Raw genomic sequence first — 7,199 nt, forward strand, 5'->3', positions numbered from 1 at the left:
GGAATTTACATGGGAATGCGAAGATCAAATGATGCAAAAGTACCCTCACCTTTTCTCTAGCTCTTAAGATCAACTTTCTAGAGAATTTTGGGATGAAATTCGCTTTAACAGGGGGATGATGTCACAACTAGTATTTTAAGGCTAGGAAATTATGTCCATGTGTAATTAACCTTCGATGTATCTTGTAACCCTAGGTATGAGGTTATACATGTTATTAATTCAAAAACGACAATTCGAATCAAAACTCACTTGTGCAAGCTCTAAACCTAATTGAATACACTACACTCACTCAACTTTGGGCTTGTAACCTTAACTTCCCGGTTCAAACCTACTATTGGACCATGATTCACTTATTGGGCCTAATCGGCCATTAACCCCTCAACTTGGTTCTTTTGGGACAAGAATCCTCATTTGGGCCCTAGTTGGACCCACATTCATTAAGCTATAGTATTTTGGGCCATAAAACTCTCCATGCATCTTAATTGGGCCGAAAATCATGCGTTTGTTTTCATTGGCCTTAAACCCACCTATTCAATTACATTGGGCAGAAAACCCATTTATTTTACTCTTTTGGGCCGTAAACTTGTATGTGGGTCCAATGGGCCAAAAAATTTCTTGTTGGCCTATAAAATCTCGGTTGATAATCAAATTGAAGCCCAACATCTAATTGCCTTTTTCCCTCTCTACTTCTCGGCCCTGTTTAAAAAAAAGTTTATTTGATTCAGAATCTTCACATCTCATTGTTATTTAGAGGTTATGCAAGCTAGTTGTATCACATATTTATAAGTATAAACCCTCTAATCCTCCATGTAATAACCAAACTAATCTCTTCTCTCTTCTCATCTTATTCTCACTACTAGAAAAACAGCCTTTTACGACGCTCATTGCACGTCGTAAAAGGATCAGACGACGCGCAAATGCGCGTCAAGGAAGGCCCTGTCATAAAGAGAGACGACGCGCATTTGCGATGCTCATTTACGAGGCGCAATTATGACGTGCGTTTACGACACACAATGCGTATCAAGGAAGGCCCTGTCATAAAGGAAGACAACACGCATTCGTGTGCCGTAACCTTACGACGCGCATGTTAATGACACGTAATGCGTATCAATAAAGCCCCTGTCAAGAAAGGCCATGTCATAAATGAAGATGACACACATTTTTGCGTATCATAATTTTAAATGTAAAAAAAAATATTTATAGATTTACTAATTTTCAAATTAAATAATACATTAAAAATCTCATAATACAAAATAAAATACCATAAATAACAAAGATAATCCATTTCACTAATATGTCAAATACAAATAATTATTCCAAATTGAGTAAATGTTATAAAAAAATGAACATATTTATATACAATTGCATCATCTAGCTTACTATGTGCCAACAACTCTCTGTGTGTTTACTTTTGCCCGAGTCTCGTTTCCTCCAAAGCTTCTACCCATGCCAAAATATGATATCTTGAGTCTGGTTTCAAGAACCAAAATCACCCAATTAAACTCTAATGTTGGTAGACTGAGAGTTCCAGAATAAAGTTTACATCCATCACCTTCAATCACCTTCAACCGAACGCATCACCATTTTCCCTGAAAGAGATCCATTCAAGCAGCTTGTCCAGTAGATTTTATATGCATGAACAACATAAACACAGCCCTAGGAACATCCAATAAAGTCAAGATCACTTTGATTCATCCAAATCAATCAATCGCTTAATTTCTTTTATTATCTTAATAATTTATTAGAAAAAAATGTTAATCAAAACACTTCTCACCACATGGGTCAGCAATCCTCAAGGTCAAAGAAACCGAATTGTCATCATTCTTTATCCCTTTCAACCTGAACTCGTTTTGCTGATGAATCCTCTTGAATTCAGCAACTCCATTTTTGGTGTTTAAACATATAGATTGATCAATCTCCATGAAATTCAATCGCCATGAAATTCAACGATCTTGGTGTTGCCTCTTTTAGAAAAGGATCTTCTAGAAGCTTTCCAGCAGATGATCTTTCAGTTGCTGGAGCCAAACATTTTTCTATGAATGCCTTCAGTTCATAATCACCCACTTTGCTAAGAGAACCCGATTTAATCGCCTATAGTTTTTTTTTAAACAAACAATCATTTAACTTATTTGATTCCATTACTGAGGTTACTTTCTTATAGATTTGAGCTGGATTTTTGCATTCTCTATAAGGATACTCAAATATCACCATTTCCAACAAACACATCCCAAAAGAATATATATCAACAAGTTCATTGTATTCCTCTTCATAAAGCTCTGGTGCCATGAATTCAGGTGTTGCTAGTGAAAAAAACAACATTAAATTCATATTACACTTGAAGAACATGTTTTGTTTTTAGTTAGTCTTACCAATAACACTCTTGGCAGTTGGTTGCTGCATGACAGTTGCCAATCCAAGATCACCAATCGTAATTTCTCCATTGTTCCCATTCACAAATATGTTGTCACGTTTGAAATCCCTGTTAATCACAGGTGGAATTTGAATGTGAAGGTAGTGAAGACCATTTAGAATTTGTCTTGTCCACTTCTTGATCGCTTTCAAATCAATTGTTTTATTTTTATTCCGCTATCTAATAAATGCAAATTAAGAGTTGAGTAAAATATATCATTTATTACATTAATTATATATATATATATATATATATATATATATATATATATATATATATATATATATGATATCAAATTTTTCTTACTGTCTAAGGCTTCCGGATGTGAAGAGCTCAGTTATCATATTTACATTTTTCTTCATATGATCAACCCACGAATCAAAGTATTTGATGATGTTATTGTGTTTTAATGATATAAGAAGATGAACTTCTGAATATAATTTTTCCAAGTCTTGTGGTGACTGCATCACAACATCAATCCTCATATGATTCGAGGACCTCCAGTTTCAAAAGTTAAACCATCAGTCGGTATAAGTTAACTACAAAAATGAAAACAGAAAACTAACCTTCTGCAAGTTAAAAATAAACAGGAATGATAATACCTTAGTTGGATTTCCTTGATTATCAAAAGGTTTTGAAACTGGAGGTCCTCAAACCTCAACTTCATTTGCCACTTGCTTAGAGCATAGATTCTCAACACTAATCTGCAAGTTAAATTATTGTATTAACAAATTAAAAAAATGAGTCTAAAACTAAAATCTTTTTAAAAAAGGAAAACAAACAAAATAATAAAAGGAAACCATACCACAAGTCTCTGGGGGTGCCAAATACAGAAATTTCACCATGAGTCAACCTTTGTTTCCCAAGTAATTGGACAATTAGATCTTTGAGCTAAAACAAATAGATAATAAAACAATAATTTGAAATGAATAGTCAAGTAAAAGTAAAAAAAAAGGCATTTCATATTACAAGAAACACTTGAAGACTATAATAGTCAAGAATTTGACTTTTAAAAGAGTTGTTGCTACCCAATTTTGTCTGATCTACCTTGTGAAGGTTGAATCAAAGCTTCACCAACAAGGGATAAACCCAAATCAGCAAACCCATGGTTCTCTTGCCTTGCAATTTCAGTTTTCTTACGTGTTTCACAACCATTTTCTGAAACTTAACATTAATTAATTGAAAAATGACAACACAACAAATCCATGTCTGTCACTAAAGACTTAGTGTGTGTATATATATATATATATGTATATATATATATATATATATATATACCTAATCTTGTAGTGACCAAGAGTGTGAACTTTTAACAATTCTAAAATATCTTTTTAACTAAGATAAATACTTAAAAAAAACTCATCAACATAATTTGAGGTTGGTACAAATAAAGCATATAGCTCCTATTATGGATGCTCTTTGTGATAAATGTTCAAAAAATGACTTTACCTTAAAAATAGTGCTTATAATTTAATGTTGTTTGACAAACTTCATTGTTTGATCAAGTTTCTAAACACAAACTCATCCTGAGACTTAGATATGTATTTTTCTGGAACCAACCCATTAGAGAATTAGAAACATTACTTCCATATAAAAAGAGGCTCAACAAATATACCTGAGAGAAGTTGGAAGAGAGCATATTAGTAATCATTTCTTCAATCTTGTTTTCCTCTTGTTGCTGGACATCAAAAAGTTTATTGCTAGGCTCTGCAAAATCAAACATATCAGGTAAATAAAGAATCCTAGTTTAGTTATAAATAATGCAATAATGAAGTAACATACCCAAGTGTATGAAGACTTCAGAAACTTCAAGATGCCAATTCTGAATCTGGTAACGAACACTTTCACCAATGTGTCTGCATCCCTGTAAAAGTGTAGAATTTTGTATCAAAGTCGGACCAAAGTATACTACAACAAACAGGTTAGATTATCTAGGTAGTCAACTTGCCTCCACTCCTTTGACTTGTAACAATGTCTTTCTGATTGGGTCCAAATGATGAGATGGTATTGCAGCATCCACCAGCTCCAAAATACTGGATAAACAATTCAATTCTTATAAATACTACTAGTAATATAGTTTCCAATTTTCTTTTATATCCAAGAGTAAAAATTACCTCTGGTAACTAGTTTCGAGTCCAACCCTTGTAAAAATTCGTCTAAAACCCTAACAATTCTTTTCTCCATTTAACTCACTTTATCAAGATTTTAAGAAGAGGCAGGCAGAAATACGACTAAAATTAGAAAATTGGCTATCTATAGAGGGTGAAGGATTAGCAAGAAACTCAACTAAATCTTCAAAAGCTTCCAAGTTTTGTATGAAATTAATGAGTGAAACTTGGAGATGCCGAATTTTGATAGCTCTGTTCCAGAGGATTAAGAGAGATACAAGACAGAGAAAGGCCTAAAAGAAATTGTAGAAAAATTCAATTCAATATTGATATGGCGATGTTGGGATGAGAGAGGAGAAAAGAGAGCACAATCGAGATTTATGTAGGTAAATGGAAATAATCTCACCTGAACATCGGGAATCACTCTAACTTCAGCATTCGCATTATCGGTTCCTATTTCAACCTGCTTTAGAAGGTGGTGATGGACTTACGAATAGCGATGAGTGGTTGTCGTGTGGCTGTAGATGTAATGGTGGTAAAGGGGGGTTAATGGAGAACATATGAGAAATCTGTTGTAGAATTGGATGGAACTGAATTCGAAGCCATAATCGCCAAAATCAATGAGTCTTTCAGTAGATGGTGATGAAGAAGAAGACCAATCGGAAGGATTGATGAAAGAAACAACACCTAGGTTAAAGGATGACCGGAAAAAGGCGTGCGAGCATCTTCATGTTTCTTCTCTTTTCGTCTCTGTCTCAGAGGGAGACTAGGGCTTAAAATTTCTTGATCTTAGAGTGACACTATAGCAGAGATCTGATGAGACGATTAACAAGTAAGGTCAGGAGAAAGAAAGTGTGTGATGCGAGGGGAAACAGAGTAGAGCAAAGAATAAATCCGGCGATGACAAGCATGTTGTTGCCTTTATGGATGCCAACAACCAGAAAGAGAAGGTGGTGGCGGTCGGAGTACGAGCGAAAGAAGCAGCGGTAGTCGTTGCCGATTACGGAGTCGATCCAACTGTCGATTTCATCAGATGCACTCCGAACTCTTAGAGATGATGGGGTTTGATGCTGGTGGTCGCGGTTAGGGCTTCCAAATGGAAAGAGATAGAGAGTGCAGAGGTAGAGGAAGATGGGCTGCTTCAAAAGGATTGATAACCTCACAATTCTATTAGAGTTCATTGGAGAAGAAGGAGATAAATGGCGGGGTGTTTAATTTTTTGGGATTTCATTTCCCGGCTATTAAAAAAATGAAGAACGCGCCCTTCCTAAAAAATATAAAATGACACCCTTAGAGGACGCCCTTTTTTCTTTAGGCGCCCTCCGTGTTTTTCTTTTCTTTTTTTAGACACTAATTTAAGGGCATGCAAAAATGCGTGACCTCTATCCTTCAGTTTTTGGAAACCTGACATTATTTTTATGGACACACAAAATTGCATATTGTAAATCTGCGAGTGTCATTGTTTGCGCTTCATTAAAGGGTATTTTTCTGGTAGTGTCTCAGCCAAAAAGGACCCCACCATCACCCTCATTTTTCTTTTCCACTTCAAATACACTAAAAATTCTCTCAAGAAAGAAAAATCCTTCCCTTTTTCCTCCTAAAAATTATGACTTTGGTATGGGATTTTAAGAGCTTTGCATCAAGTATTATCATCTTGATAAGCCTTTAACTAAACTCAAGGTGATTAATTCCATTTTATGCTAGATCATTCTTCATAAACACTTTGTTTTTGTGATCATACTCATAGAACTCTCTAGGATTCGAAAACTCATCTCATAGAAGCATTCAAGGCCGAAAACACCTTCATTTCCTTTCATTTCTTCATCAAAACCAATCCATCACCCAAGGAAAGCTTCATACCCGTCCTTTTTCATGATTTACTAACTTTTGGGGGAGAATACAAGTTGGTTTTGTGTTAAATCTAAGTATTGATGCATGCTTGTGTGTATTTTCATTATATGTTGTGTAAATATGTTATGAATCTATGTTAAACCTTCAAAAACTCGACATATTTTCCAAGACTTGAAGATCTTAGGAAAAAACAAGTTACTTTATGTAACTCATAATGATGATTGAAAAGATTAAGCATGTTAAAGGATATCAAAAAACTAAGGAAAACATAAAGAGGGGCCAAAATTGTCAAATGACCAAAAGTGAGCCTTTTATGATACTCACGGTTTTGAGGAGTCAAAAGAGTCATTTTTGGATAATAATGGCCTATTATGTCATTCATGGTTTTATAAGGTTCAAAATGTTACTTTTGTCAAAATGGGCCTTCTTGGTTTTTAGGTGTTAAAAATGTCATTTTTCATAAAAATTAGGCCTTAAATGAAAAATCACGGTTTTATGGGCCAAAAGTGTAAATTTTCATAAAAGTGGGCCTTACTTGGAAATTTACGGTTTCATGGACTAAAAATGCCATATATAAAAAATTGGCCTTAATTGTAAATTTTCGGCTTAATGGGCCTAAAGTGCCATTTTTCATTAAAATAGGCCTTAAGTGTAAAGTTTCGACTTTAGTGGGCTTAAAATGTCATTGTTAACAATAATGGACATTATTTGCAAACTTTCGGCTGTAAAGGGCCAAAAATATTAATTTTGACTAATACTAGCTTTTCATGAAATGTTGCTTCTTTTGAGCTAAAAGCGATCATTTTGACAACAAACGGGCTTTTTACAAC

The 7,199-nt window shown here is 34.5% G+C and overlaps 1 pseudogene; it reads right to left on the reverse strand.

Moving 5' to 3' along the window:
- Positions 1–1,754: 1,754 nt before the first annotated feature.
- Positions 1,755–5,699, reverse strand: LOC145095996 (putative serine/threonine-protein kinase WNK10; annotated as a pseudogene).
- Positions 5,700–7,199: the final 1,500 nt, after the last annotated feature.

Source organism: Lactuca serriola, chromosome 3, assembly GCF_051521515.1.
Source record: "Lactuca serriola cultivar US96UC23 chromosome 3, Lser_US96UC23_V15, whole genome shotgun sequence".
NCBI classification, from domain to species: Eukaryota; Viridiplantae; Streptophyta; class Magnoliopsida; order Asterales; family Asteraceae; genus Lactuca; species Lactuca serriola.